Below are 14,173 nucleotides of genomic sequence, written 5' to 3'. Positions count from 1 at the left end.
GAATAGGTTGACTTCTAATCCTTATATCTGATAAAATTTTGATGTAACATCATGTATATTTGCTGTTCGAAATCTTTCAAATGAAATGTTTCTTCAATTAGATCTAATATAATACAATAATTTATACTTTATTAAATTATCTCCCTGTCATTTCTGCGTATTGAATATACCGGGTGTCCCATAAATTTGTAAATACTTTAAAAATTCATAAAAATTGAAGGAATGAGTGTATTTTAATGCGGTTTGCGAAACTGTTATTCTCATAAAGGGGGATTTTTTTTTCATACAAAAAAAAAAAAAGAAATAGTTCAAAAATTTGTCGATAGAGGGCGCTAAACACAAGCAAAACATACAATTCTACGGGAAAGATACTTTTATTTGCATGCAAGCAATTGTTTACATGCGTATCACACCAGTATTACAGTACTTGTTCTATGTGTCCGCCATCACCATAAATAACAGTTTGGAAGCGGGAGACAACACTGGTAACTGCATCATACAGCATATCCGGATGAATGCATGAGATTTCGTGGATCTTCCCAAAATCTTCGGATGGATACCAACTTATTTTTCATCAAGCTGTAAAATAAAGAAATTTATAGGCTTATTATTCAATTATGTTAAATTTAAACACTTGGTTTGTGTCCACAAATTTGGCTTTATACAATTAACTAATAGAGGAACAGGAAGGAAGGAATAAAAGAACAGAAACTACTTCACATAAGTTAATTATTATTCATTGTGTTCTTTGTAATATATTTCATAAATTCATTACGCTGTAATTTTGATCCAGCGTATACTAACAATTTCTTACCCAATAAAACTGTTTAGTTGAGCCATGTATTTCACGAAAATTCACTCTGACTAAGCTGTTTAGTAGGCTAGGAGAAGCAAATACGTATGATTTTCCTTTGTTTAACTAATATACAGAGAAGTGTTCTCTTTGGCTGCTTATGCTATGCTAGCAGACGAGGATCGAACCTGAGATTTTTATAGAGGATACAAATTTTACCAAATAGTACTTTCTTACAAGTTATTTTAATTGCTAAAATAATTGACAGTTGTCCTTTTCAGGGCTACTTCAGTATAGAAATTTAAACTATTTCCAGGATTAATTTAGTTATTTTAGACTATTGTGGAATCTGAAAAGAGGAATCAATCCCCTTCGATATTCTTTCATTTCTTCTTGATATTGTTTAGACTGTCAAGTACCACTTTAAACTATTCACAACCGCTGTTTTCAAAACAGTTAGGTTATTAGGATGAATAAAAGTTAAACTTTATTCAGAATTAATAAATCAATATAAAAAAAGTTTGAATATAAAAGCTTAAATATATTCATTTAAGAAGAAAAAATATTTCGTTTCAAATTAAATTTTTAAATCAAAGCAAAGCATAATTACTCAAAAAAATATTCCATGTATAATTGTTTGAAAATATATTTTCTACAGGACAATAGATGCATTTAGATTTAGTATATTATTACATTTAACATTATTATTTAGCAATTATATTTCTCTAGAATTTTAGCTTCATATATATGGCTTCGATATGTGTTCTTAACTGCTGTACCACGGCTTAAGAAATAGACAACACTATTTTGGTTGTTCAAATCTTAAAAATCTTCCAAGAACATCTGATACAATCAGATAGAATATTTCTTTAGTGATGCTTTTTTACAAAATAAATGAATAAATAAATGTCCACAGTTTTCAAAAAATTTAATCCTTATATGTATGATAAGAATGAAAATTACTTTTTATAAATTATTTTAGCATACAAAACCTTTTTTATATGCATTGAAATAAAAGAAATTTTTAAAAAAATTATGATAAAGTTTTACCATTACCCAGCCGAAGAAAGTTTAATTTTTTAAGATTTTGTAAAATTCTTTTCGGATTAATTTCTTCCAAAGTTTCCGTACTTGTTTTGGCGCACCATGGTCAGTTTTGGTCCTTTCGCCATAAAAATCCAAAGATCCAATCCAATCCAGTCCGAAGTTTCCGTAGAAAAGAGTGCTAAATATTAATTAATTTCTCTCAGCCTGAAATCATTCTTGTCGTCAATAATTCGTTTCCTTTGTTTCCAGCGGCTTAATTTAATTTAATTTAATTTTTTTATTCTTTTCCCTCCGTTTTAGCGATCAACTGATGCCTGTCTTTAAACATTCCTAAATCATTACTTTGAAATAAATGGGAAGCTCATAAAAAAATATCTATTAAAATAAAACAGAATTTAAAAAAATGATTGTAGAAGAGTTCAAGTTAATTTTAATACATTAATTAAAAAAAAGTTAAAAGAATTCAAAGAAATATTATGCGAAAAAATGAAACTGGTATTATTGAAATGGTAAAATATTAAATTTTTATATGGTGTAAAAATATTCATCCTGGAATAATTTCCCCTAAAATTACTGCGGGAAAAAGGCGAAATTTGAACTATTTTCTGATTAACTGAATAAGTTTAATTTGCTTTGAATTTTTTAACTTTGAAAAATTGATATTGTTTTCTTTTCTTAAATAATAAGTGTGCAAAATTTTGTTGAATTCAACACAGTTAATTAGGAGGAAATATGGAATATACATACATACATAAATAATGTGGAGTTGTGAAATAAAATAGCTGATTAAACAATAACAGAACGATAAATCATTTTAATGTAGAATCTGCAATAACCCAATAAAACTACCTGGAAACACACTATACCATTATTAAATGATAAAACTTACCAAAAATTAACAGGCTTGACGTGCCCGAGTCATTTATGAATTAGACGCAAAGAAGTTAAATAAAATATACCTAGATAGTTTTTAAAAAATCTAATTTATTAATGTGTTTAAAATATTGAATATATCATATTAGCACAGTTTATACAGAAAAAATGCAATAACATTTGGGGGCACCTAATGCATAAATGTTAATTTTCACAATTGTTTTAAATTTCAATAGTATAAAATTTGAGACTACTTATTACAATTGTTACCATAGCGAGGCATTCCTGTTCATAAAAGAAATTTGCATTACATAGTCATGTTGAATTTTATCTCACTGTTTAGCTCTTAAAAAAAAATTAGAGAGCATGTCTGAAATTTCCTGCACGGGTTTAAAATACTATATCACATCTTGATAATGTTCATGGAATTCTTTCACAAATTTATATTTATTTTCTTTTTGAAAGTCACACAAAGGGATAATAAAATGAAACACTTACTTGGCGGGATCTTTTCGGCACTGAACAAGATGAAGTCAATTCACAAAGGGATTATCTTCGTGGTTTTTCAACAGAAGGAGGAAAACTGAGCTTAGAGAAAGAATCATTATTGCACCTGCAAGTTTTTTTTCTTTTTTATTAATGTTGATTCTAGCTTTAGAGATGACAAACTCATAATGAAATGCCTGATTAACTCAACACCAAATAGATTCCACTTCCCTTGTGGTTGAAGACACTATCAACTTCACTATCCATACAAGGGGGAGGGGGGCAAGGATGCAGTATATCACGTTATGAAGGGTTTTTCTAAGGTCCAGTCGAAAGCAAGTAAACAAACAAACAAAAAACACCTGTAAAAGAGGTCTCTAATACATTTTCAATTTAGCTTATATAGTTTTTCTAACTTGAATTTTCTCCTCATCTCATTGGCTTTTTGCCTTTTAGACACCAAAATTTTTTGAGTCCATTCATTCCCCTTCTCCAGAACTTTTCTCAAGAAAATCAAGATATTGCATCTAATAAAGAAACATGCTCAACTGATTTGATTTTTCTTGTCAAACAAGCAAATTTATTCTTTTAATTTTAAAGTGATTTGTGCGTCGGTGCGGCCTAATGTACCTAGACAACTGACTACGATTCCAAATTACTAACAGCACACCAAAATAGATCTTATGTAGCTTTTAAAATGGAGTGAAATATCTAAGAAAACAAAGCTAATTAAAATTTCTTACAAATGAATCTGCAAAATACTGTACAGCACACAAATTTGTAAAATTCATCCATAGAAAGCTTAAGAGGAAGCTTCATTTCTTTATATGTAATCGTTATTTATTATTGATTAAGAATTCAAACTTAAAGAACGAAAGTTTTCTTTAAAGTTTTTTTAATACTCTACTCAGTATATTCTAAAATTTATAATGGCATAACTGCTCTTTAGTTCTAAATTGCGCAACTCGAAAATTCAATTATTAGAAGTTAACTTTACTGAAGTTGCCTTCTCTCATTTCTCCTCTGGTAAAATTTTTTTATGCCTGATTCACACTTTTCTTTTGAGTCTAAGTCAGCATTTTGTTGAAATTTTCCAGCCAAACTATGATATTTGAAAGATAACTTTGTAAAAGCAAAGTCAGAACATAAAATATATTTTAAATCATTATATTTTACATACATTTGCATATTTACTTAGATAGATTAAGCACATCAGCCTGAAATCAAAAAAATCAAATTTCAACAGTTCATACGGTACAAACCATTCCCAGCTATCATCTCTCTTATCCTAATCAATTCTCTGTCCCTTGCTTGGCGTTCTTTTCTCAAGGACCGCATGATCTTCCCCTTTATGATGATTTTGCAACCTTCGTCGTTGGTAACAGATGAGCAGAGCCATACAACTTTATTCTTGAAATGATTTTAAAAATATTCATTTAAAGGGTTTATTTTTTTGTTACAAATTGTACCATTATTAATTAAAATACGGAGACAGTATCTTTGAACTAAAGAGAAACTGAAGGCCCTTTTAAGTATCCAGCTATTGTCGTCTCTATTAAAGAAGCTTGGGAAAGATATTTAATTTTTAGAAGTAATTGCATAGCTGCATCTAATAAAAAATATTTTTCCATGCTGAAAAAACAAAAGAAAAACAGAAAGTGTGATCAAATATATTACTGCGAAATTTTTGCGATTCCAGAAATAGATTTCATCATCTGTTGCTCTGAAATGCAAACATTGTATCTTTATTTTGAAGGTAATAAAGCGCAGACGACTCTTGAAATTGTTAATAAACCTATCACCAACAAGATCTCATTTGCTTTGACTGAAATAGTTGCATTACGCTGTTTGTCGAAGAGCAGCTGTTATTTTGTAGAACCTTTCATTTACGACCATAATCTAGCTGAATAATAAACATTAGTTTGCGATGGTTATTAAAAAAATAGTGTTATATTATTTTTTACAGTTTTTGTCTTTGGCTAAAGTAGTTCAATATTAATTAAAGATGATTTTCTAAATTTCTAATCATTATTATGCATTTAATTAATATACATCAATATTTTTCAGTCCAGAATTTTGTTTCTATATTTTGTCACTTTCTAAGATATTTAATTCTATTTTTAAAAGGTCTGTAATGTTTATTTTTGTTTGTGAACTGTATTTAGATGTTTGATATTCTCCCCCTGAAAATAAAGTCTCAAGAAGACTAATATGAAAGAATGTCAACATTTTGAAAGAACAAAAACTTTTGTATCAAAATAGTCTCTAACCCTAAGTAACAGATTTATGGCAGATTGTATTGAGCGAGGATAGAACCTGGGACCTTGTGGTTCGCAGCCCAGTAACATGACCACGATACAAAAGCAATTGCTCTGGTAGAGTAGCTGTTAACTGGTTTATAAGCTTTCACCACATATTTTTATCATTTTACACAAAGGAATAAAATATGAATTATTTTGAACTATTAATAAATATTACAAATTTTTTTACAAATGGTGTGAACCTGAGATTAGATATACATATTAGTTGTGAAAAAAAAAACCCCAGATATATTCTTGATTGATTGCGGCAAAATTAGTTTTTTTTCTTTCTATTGCAATATTTGGAAAATTTAGATAAGTGGAGGCGTTTGTTAAATATTTATATATGTATTCCAAATCGATTAAATAGCTTTAAATGAGACTTGAAGAGATAGATTATTCTGTTCTTTTTTAGCTCAACTTTTTGTCCTAAACAATATTTCAAAACAAAAAAAAATGTTTAGATATAAAACCATATTAACATTTCCTATTTGTGTTTGACTACCTTCCTTTACCATTAATATAGACATATGCTGAATAGTGAAGAAGTTATCGGAGTTTTTGTCTTGTTTATATAAATCTTTTTACGCAATTCCTACAGGTCTACATTGTAAAGCTTTGTTATATATACAACTAGCAGTATCCGCATAGCGTTGCCCGTGGCATAACGTTTAAGAGGAAAAATTAAATTTAGATTTCTTTTGAATACATTTGCTATATTGCAGAATAATTTTTTTTTCCACAAAATTTCTTCTCAGTAGAATTGTTTCCACGTTGTCTCTACGTTCAGTATTTTTTTCGTGTTCTACGTTTCTTGTACTTATTTTTTTTTCAGTTTTCGAAAAGAAAGTTTTTTTACCCTAAATAATTTATATAATAAGCAGTAAGCAAATACTTTTTAATTTGAATATATCATTTATCCTATTTTTTTCAACTCCTCAATTTTTTTCCTTGAAATGAATATATATTTATTTTCAAATGTAAGGGAATCAGAAAAATACCTTTAGACTGTAAAAAATCATATATATATATATATATATATATATATATATATACACAGTGGTGGCCAAAAATGTGGACATTTTTTGAAAGTTTCATGTTTTTCAACTTTGCGTGCTTGTAGAATATATTAATTTTCACTTAAATACAAATGTTTATATATCAAATTGAAGGTAATTTAATGTAAAATTTAATAACAAAAACAGTATTACAATATCTGTATTACAAAAAAAGTTACGCTCATTTTAGTAAGATCTATCTTAGATTTGCATTTTTTTAAAGTGATACTTACACAATCAATACTTAGTAGGATAACCCTTATTTTTTAAGACAGTTTCACAGCGTCTTTTCATCGAGTGAACGAGTGTTTGGAGTTCATCTTTCGTAATCACATGGTGTATAAATAAAATACAACCTCCAATAAAAGACAACTTATTGAATCAATTATAGATTCAATAAGTTGTCTTTTATTGGAGGGACGTTTTTTTCGTACAAGAATTTTCAAACGTTGCCGCAAATTTTCAATTGGATTGAGATTAGGACTGTTTCCTGGCCATGGTAATACATCTATGCCTTTATTTTGAAACCATGCTTTGCATACTTTTGCTGTGTGGCATGGAGCTGAATTCTGCTGAAAAATAAATGGTGATTTGTTGGGGAAGAAATCCCTGATGGAAAGTATCAATTTTGGTTCCAGGACAGTTTCGATGTATTTTTTGGCATTCAGGATGCCATCAATCACTTGAATTAGGCCCACACTATCTGCAGAAATACATGCCCAAATCATGGCATTTGTTGTAGTTTTTATAGTTGCTTCAATGCAATCAGGATGAAGTCCTTCACCTACTCTACGTCTCAAATATTTTCTACCATCACTACCAAGGAGCGATATTTTAGTCTCATCGCTCCAGATTACTTGCTTTCATTGATTTTCTGACCATTTAATGTGTTCTTTTCACTTAACTCGTTTTTCGTGTTGCTTTTGATTTAAATATGGTTTTTTCCTTGGAATTCTAGCTTGTAATCTAAATCCTGATAACCGTCTTCTTATTGTTCTTGAACTTACTGCAATACCCGCTGCATTCATTTAACATATAATAGCATCTGATGAAATTTTTCTATCTTGAAGGCATAGCCGTTTAATTGTTCTATCGGCAGTAGCACTTGTGCACTTTTTTCGGCCTGATTTGGCCTTATTTTCCACTGATTTCGTTTTTTCATAACGTAAACAGAACTTTCGTACACCAGAACAAGTCACTAAACAACCAACTTGTCTTGCAATTTCAGCATAAGAGAGGACAATTTCTCTCAATATGACAATTCGGCTTCTTTTTGTAGATCTCCAATCAGTTCTTCTTGTTGGTGACATTGTTTAAAATTAGTTTAATTAGAAAAAAGGACTTAAAATATTCAGAAACAGCAATACTCTATTTAATTGTACTTGTATGCATCATTCCACAAAATATTTCCACAACAATAACTATTTTACATACCAAATAACCTAAACTATAGTTACAGACATTTGATGGGGTCCTCAGAACAGTGTTTGTGATTGGCTAGTACGCTTTTATTGCAAAACACGTCATTATTCAAAACGATTTGTGTTTGTTTGTTCTACTAAAATGAGCGTAACTTTTTTTGTAATACAGATATTATAATACTGTTTTTGTTATTAAATTCTACAATAAATTACCTTCAATTTGATATATAAACATTTGTATTTAAGTGAAAATTAATATATTCTACAAGCACGCAAAGTTTAAAAACATGAAACTTTCAAAAAATGTCCACACTTTTGGCCACCACTGTATATATATATATATATATATTTACTACTGTGGAAATTCTGTAGTATAATATAATCTACAACCTCAATGTTCAGCAGACTCCAAGTTTCAGGATCTCTTAACTTCATTTGGCTTATATTATATTTTACAAGGAGTTGATCAATATCGAATTAAATTACGCTCAGAATGGGTCTTAAAATAGATGGGTCTTCAGATTCAATTAGACATTAGTTCAAAGTCTATTTTGCAGCTGTTAATTTATCTATTTTAAATTTACTTGCAGCTGTAACTAACATAAAAACTGATGATTTACAAGGTTTAATTCCATTTGCAGAAGTTCGCTTAACATTAAAACATTGATCAAGACTTAAGTCTTTTTCAGGATTTCGCAGAATAGGCTTTTTTTTCTTACTTCAGTACTTTTTATGTACTTTTTTTAACGAGTAAAATCTTTTCTATAATATTTTTTATTATAAATAAAACATAATATTTTATACGATTCAACATATGAAAATTATTCCTAAAACTGGCATTGATATCAAAAAATAACTAAAGGCATTATGTCATTATTCATTATGACAGCAGTCAACGAACGACGGGCAGAATTTGATTGTTCTAGTTAAGAGACGCCGTTTCATACTCATACGCCGTCTGCCTTGACTTTGAAGAGAGCAACTGACTCATGAATGCGCTCCATATACGTTTTTATCCACAATATACAATTCATACTTTCGGTGTTTATAAATATGGTAATAATTAAGTGAATTTAAGTGACCAATTATAATTGGAAAATATTAATATTCTCCTATGTTTTTTTAATTCATAGAATTTATATTTTTTAACAAATTTAATTATTTGGCAACAAGGCTATACAAAATTTTTTAATCAACCTATCGGCGACCGTAGGCAGCTGCTTAGTCTGAAATCCAACACTGATAAATCCGAAAATTCAATCCCTAATTTTTTATACAATTTTCAAAATCATGAACCGAATGAAATCAACAGGAATTTTTGAACACTTTATTTAAACTTCCGAATTTTGAAATTGGCATTTGAAATAATCGCTATAACTATTTCATCTTTCACTTCAGCTTCAAGAATGTAGATACATGTTTTAAAGATGTGAAAACTATGATTTTTTTCCCGTACAGATAGGCGATATGTTAATGCTGATTTTGTTATTATTATTACGTTAATTCCCTATGACTTTCTATATAGAAAAATAGACCAATTTTAAAAAGGAAATCATTTTCAGGGATGAGGTTAAAGGAATTATCTCAAGGATGAGGTTAACTCTTAAGATGTTGAAAGCAACTCTTTGATATTGAAAGCAAAATTAAATCATTAATAATAAGTAATTTAAAGACAAAAACTACGACGTCATAAATAACTATCTCAAGTATCTTTCAAATTCTTATATGGATGATAGATTCATAAAGTAAAATGCCTTTTAAATTAGAAGATATATGAAAGAATTATTTCAAGAGAATGCGACTTACTATCCGGTTTGGGAAAAAAAAAACATATGAATTCTAAAAATGGAAGCATCTTTACTTTAAACTTAAGTTTTATCTCGTTTTAAGATAAAAGCAAAAGTACTTGAAGGACGGGAGGATTCACCGTATCGATGAGAGGATTGAAGCTCACTACTGACACAAAGACATAAATAATAGATTGCTATGGCTACTGTATCGATATTCATATCGATTATATTTGCTTTAAATCTTAATGACTACTAAGTTTTTTCCCCCTTTAATCACTCAGATTTTAGCTCTCCTTTTTAAAATTGACCTCCATTAAAAAAAACAGTATTTTTGTAAGCTTTTTCCTCTAACATCTAATCCTATTTCATTCATTTTCTCTTAAATCCTAAATATTTTTCAATATAAAAAAACGGTACTTTGTTAAAAAAATTTCAAGATTTATTTTTTCTGGAAAAAAAAGCATATCAAAGCTTGACAGCTCAGATACTTGACTGCTAAATGAGACTACATAACTTTTCACTTTATGACATATGAGTTATAACAACTAAGATAACTCAGCTTCTTGAAATTCTTTTGCCTAGACAATATTTAATTATTCAGCTGCCAAAGAAACTATTTTCTAGTAATAATAAATTTGGATTGATAAATATCTTCTGAAATGATGAAAGTTTTAACATTATTTTTTATCAAAAGGTTTTAACCTTGAATATTCCGTGCATTAATTTCTTCTTCTTCTTTTTTTCTTTTAAAAAACGGTTTTTAATTGGCCTGATTATACACATAAAATGTTGCGTAGAAAGTGCTGTCAAATCTTTTGTGTCATGTGAATAAAGAATAAATATTTAAAGGATGTTATTAATATTTAATTGTTATTCAAGAAGTTAAAAAGCAACTACAGAAAAAAATAGCTGCAAATATCAAGTTTTCATTTATAGCCAAAATTATGAAAAGCTATGTAGGAAATTGTAGAGATATAAGAAATTAAATTTTATACTTTTTTTAAAAAAAAAGTTATTTATGTACCTCAAGGTATTTAGAAATATACTTGTATTAAACTTGTGTTTGTATAACCCTTTCTAAGGCCGTGGGAAGTATGCTTCCCACCAAATTTGTTAATCTTCGTATGAATTTATGTAGGTTGGCATAAGTTCTGACAAATTTTTTTACAAACACAGAAACTTAGATGCCTCAGTTCTTTATCTCACACAAAATGATGTGTCTTGGTTTGTCACTTAATTATTAATTAATCAAATTAATCAATGAATCAAATTAAATTTATCTAATAAGCTAAATGAATCCCTTTTCTTATTCTAATTTCAAGCCTAAAACTATTTTAACATAATATGAATAGAAAAAAATGGCCCTTTAAAGGGTTAAATAAATTTTTTTTACAAAATGAAATGATGGTAATAGAGTGTCAGAACTTTTTGATATCCTAAACGTATTTTGTATCTCATTTTGTAATATTCAAATTGTATTATTCCCTCAAAATTCATTTTTTATAGGTGTGTTTGTGTGTCATTCCATACTAGAGCAACATGGCACGATAAATTAGAAACAAAGTAGTAGTCGTATCATTGAAGAGTAGAGGGTTCCAGATTCGTTTCCATGTATGTGAATTATGGTGACGATCTACCTTGTATATAATTCGGTGTTGTGGTAAATATGCCATTTTGGATCGAACATCATGTCAGTATTACATAGAAGTGTGTCTCTGTTAAGAATTTAGTTAATCACGTGATATTCCTGGGCGGAGCTAGCTGCCAATCATGTAAAATCACGTGGTCTCCCTGCTGATATTAGTATATTTTTTTCCAGTAGAAGCGAACTTGACTCCTGTACTGGGAGGGGGGGGGGCGATCTCGGCTCTCTCTCTCCCGAGAAATTTTATGTGTAGTTCTCCAGACCTACTACACTATGGCGTAATCATGTGCCTTTTGTTGTTGATGTTACCAATAAACCACATAAAAGACAACACGTGCCTTCAAGTCATTTCACCCAGACCACAATATTCACCATCAAATAAATTATTTTGTAATCATGAAATGCAATAATTTTTCAGTCTCAGGCGGAATCGTCATCATACGACCGCAGCCCAGAGTCAAGAGATATCAAGGCAGCATTCGTGCATATCTAAAAGAGAAGCTAACACTGTCGTTGCCATAACTCTTGCTTGCAATTTGAACCTTTTTTGTTTATTAAATGGACTTTTCACAATCTTTTAAGTGGAGAAGAAAAGGATTTAATAATCTTCCAAGTAAACAAAAATAATCCAATGAGATAGTAAATTGAAACACAGACATTAATCATATGGTTTCATATGTAACCAATGTGTTAATGCAACTAAACCAAAATTAGTAATTTGTAAAGATCTATTTATTTAAAAAGTACCTATTTAATTTAGCTAGTTTCATGGAACAAGCAATTTTAAGGTTTTACTTTTTGTAAATTATTTATTTTTCATTTTATCTATCAATTCGTACACTAATATTCAAAACTAGAAAAAATTATAGTAATTTTTAATGTCAATGTAATATGGAAAGAAGTATGAAAATTGAGATGCTGTTAGTTTCTGTAAATAAGTATTTTTTTTAACTAAAAAAGTTTGGGTTAAGTCTTTATTTTGAATGAGGGCAGCGTACAGTTCAAAAATGTATTTTTATAATAGTTGAATTCTTGTATAATAGTGTTATTTAAATTCGGGGTTCTTTCGATTTGTTAATCGATGAAGAAACACAGTCCACAGGCCTCAATAACGAACGACGACTTTTATTAAACACGAGGCAAGAATACACAGACAGCAAATATACAGCCGAGACGAACATAGGCAACACACAGCAGCACACTACAACAAACAGTCGTCTAAAAGTAGTAATCGGTAATTATAACAACCACAGCACACAAAGTGGCCAGACAGCGGCAGGAGGAAGGAATCTTCTTAGCTACACTCTATGGTCTCTCCAAATGCCTGCATTTCTCCACTGTCTCCTCGCTTCAGCTGTATCCACCTGCCGACTCCCTACTACACGACTGGCTACTCCACACACGACTCAATGCTGCTTCTATAACAAACACAAGGATTCGGCACACAGCTCAATTCAGCAATCACTCGCGCTCCACTCAACACCTGCGCTTCGCTGGACTGATACAACTATTCGTCGTTGACTCACTATGCGACTCTAAACCTTTCGGCCACTCTTTCCACGATTCAATACACGATTGTCTTCAGCTTGAGACTGCCGGTCATTTATAGTTCCAGAAGCTGGATAGAGAAGGTTCTGGTACAATCAGGCATATCTTGGTTCTTATTGGCTCTATCACCAAAATTGTGCGAGGTTCCAGTATTATCTATTTTTTCGCCAAAGTTTCCAAATACGTCTTCAAATGGGCGCCAAGTTTGTTGCCAATCCTTGAGATCACTAATTCGCATCCGATCAGCATCCAACAGAGCTGATCGTAAAACAGTCCTTCCAGTGATTGAACCACCCGTGCTGAGAAGTAACATTACAGATTTGTAACAAAAGTTATTAATTCATTAATATCATTATATTTTTTTAAAGAAAATAACTTATTACATTTTTTTCACCCAAATTTCGCCTACGAACTGAAATTATAAATTGATTTTTAGATATATGCGTATTTTTCGTTGTCCTTTTATAAGAAATGAATATCTATGTTTTAAATTGAATTTTAGTATATGAGAATTTAGAATACATGCAAAGTATTTAAATAGTATATACCTTAATTTTTCGAGGTATTAAAACTGAACTTCATTTCTAATATCGCATAGCTAATAAAATTGATTTTTTTCTTTTCAGATTATTGATGATCTTACACTGGTTTATGAAAACTTTCATCAAAATGAACGTAAATATAAATTTTAGATTAATTTAATCTCAATCCTAATTACAAATACTTATACGTTAAATCAATTCTTTGCTCTTTAGCTGAAATGTTTACATTATAGTATAGTTTCAATATTATAGTAGTGTAAGTTTCTTTTTCAAAGAAAGTTTAAAATCTTGTAATTACTGTAAAAATTCAATCCATTTCAAATTCTATATTAAATTTAAATTCCATTGACATTTCTAAAATCTTAATATAAATAATACTATTGTTCCAAATGTATTGCAATACTTTTCGTGTATAGTAATTTCTGAAAAACAAAGAAAATGTAATTTACTCCGTAGTATCTTTAACATGTTTTAGAGTAATATAAAAGAAAACATAAATTTTGAAAATTGATTTTAAAAAATTCTTCACAATTATTGTATTTGCTTATATACAGGATTTATTGCTTTATGTTCCCCCATTATTGTGTTTCTGAGTCCACGATTAATTGCATTCTAGATTCATTATTTTTCTGAAAACCTCATATATCCATATTCCAATCATATCATATCA

At 29.5% G+C, this 14,173-nt stretch overlaps 1 protein-coding gene across 2 annotated transcripts in view; it reads left to right on the top strand.

The window, feature by feature from the left end:
* LOC129966052 (sulfate anion transporter 1-like) overlaps window positions 1–14,173 on the top strand; it is a 99,028-nt gene that overhangs the window by 8,855 nt on the left and 76,000 nt on the right. For both annotated transcript variants that reach the window (XM_056080405.1, XM_056080404.1), the window contains exon 2: window positions 13,588–13,636. The gene's annotated coding sequence lies outside the window, so the exon portion shown is untranslated. The remainder of the gene's footprint in view (window positions 1–13,587; window positions 13,637–14,173) is intronic.

The sequence above is a fragment of the Argiope bruennichi genome, chromosome 4 (assembly GCF_947563725.1).
Source record: "Argiope bruennichi chromosome 4, qqArgBrue1.1, whole genome shotgun sequence".
NCBI classification, from domain to species: Eukaryota; Metazoa; Arthropoda; class Arachnida; order Araneae; family Araneidae; genus Argiope; species Argiope bruennichi.
This window is presented reverse-complemented; position numbering and strand designations above follow the sequence as displayed.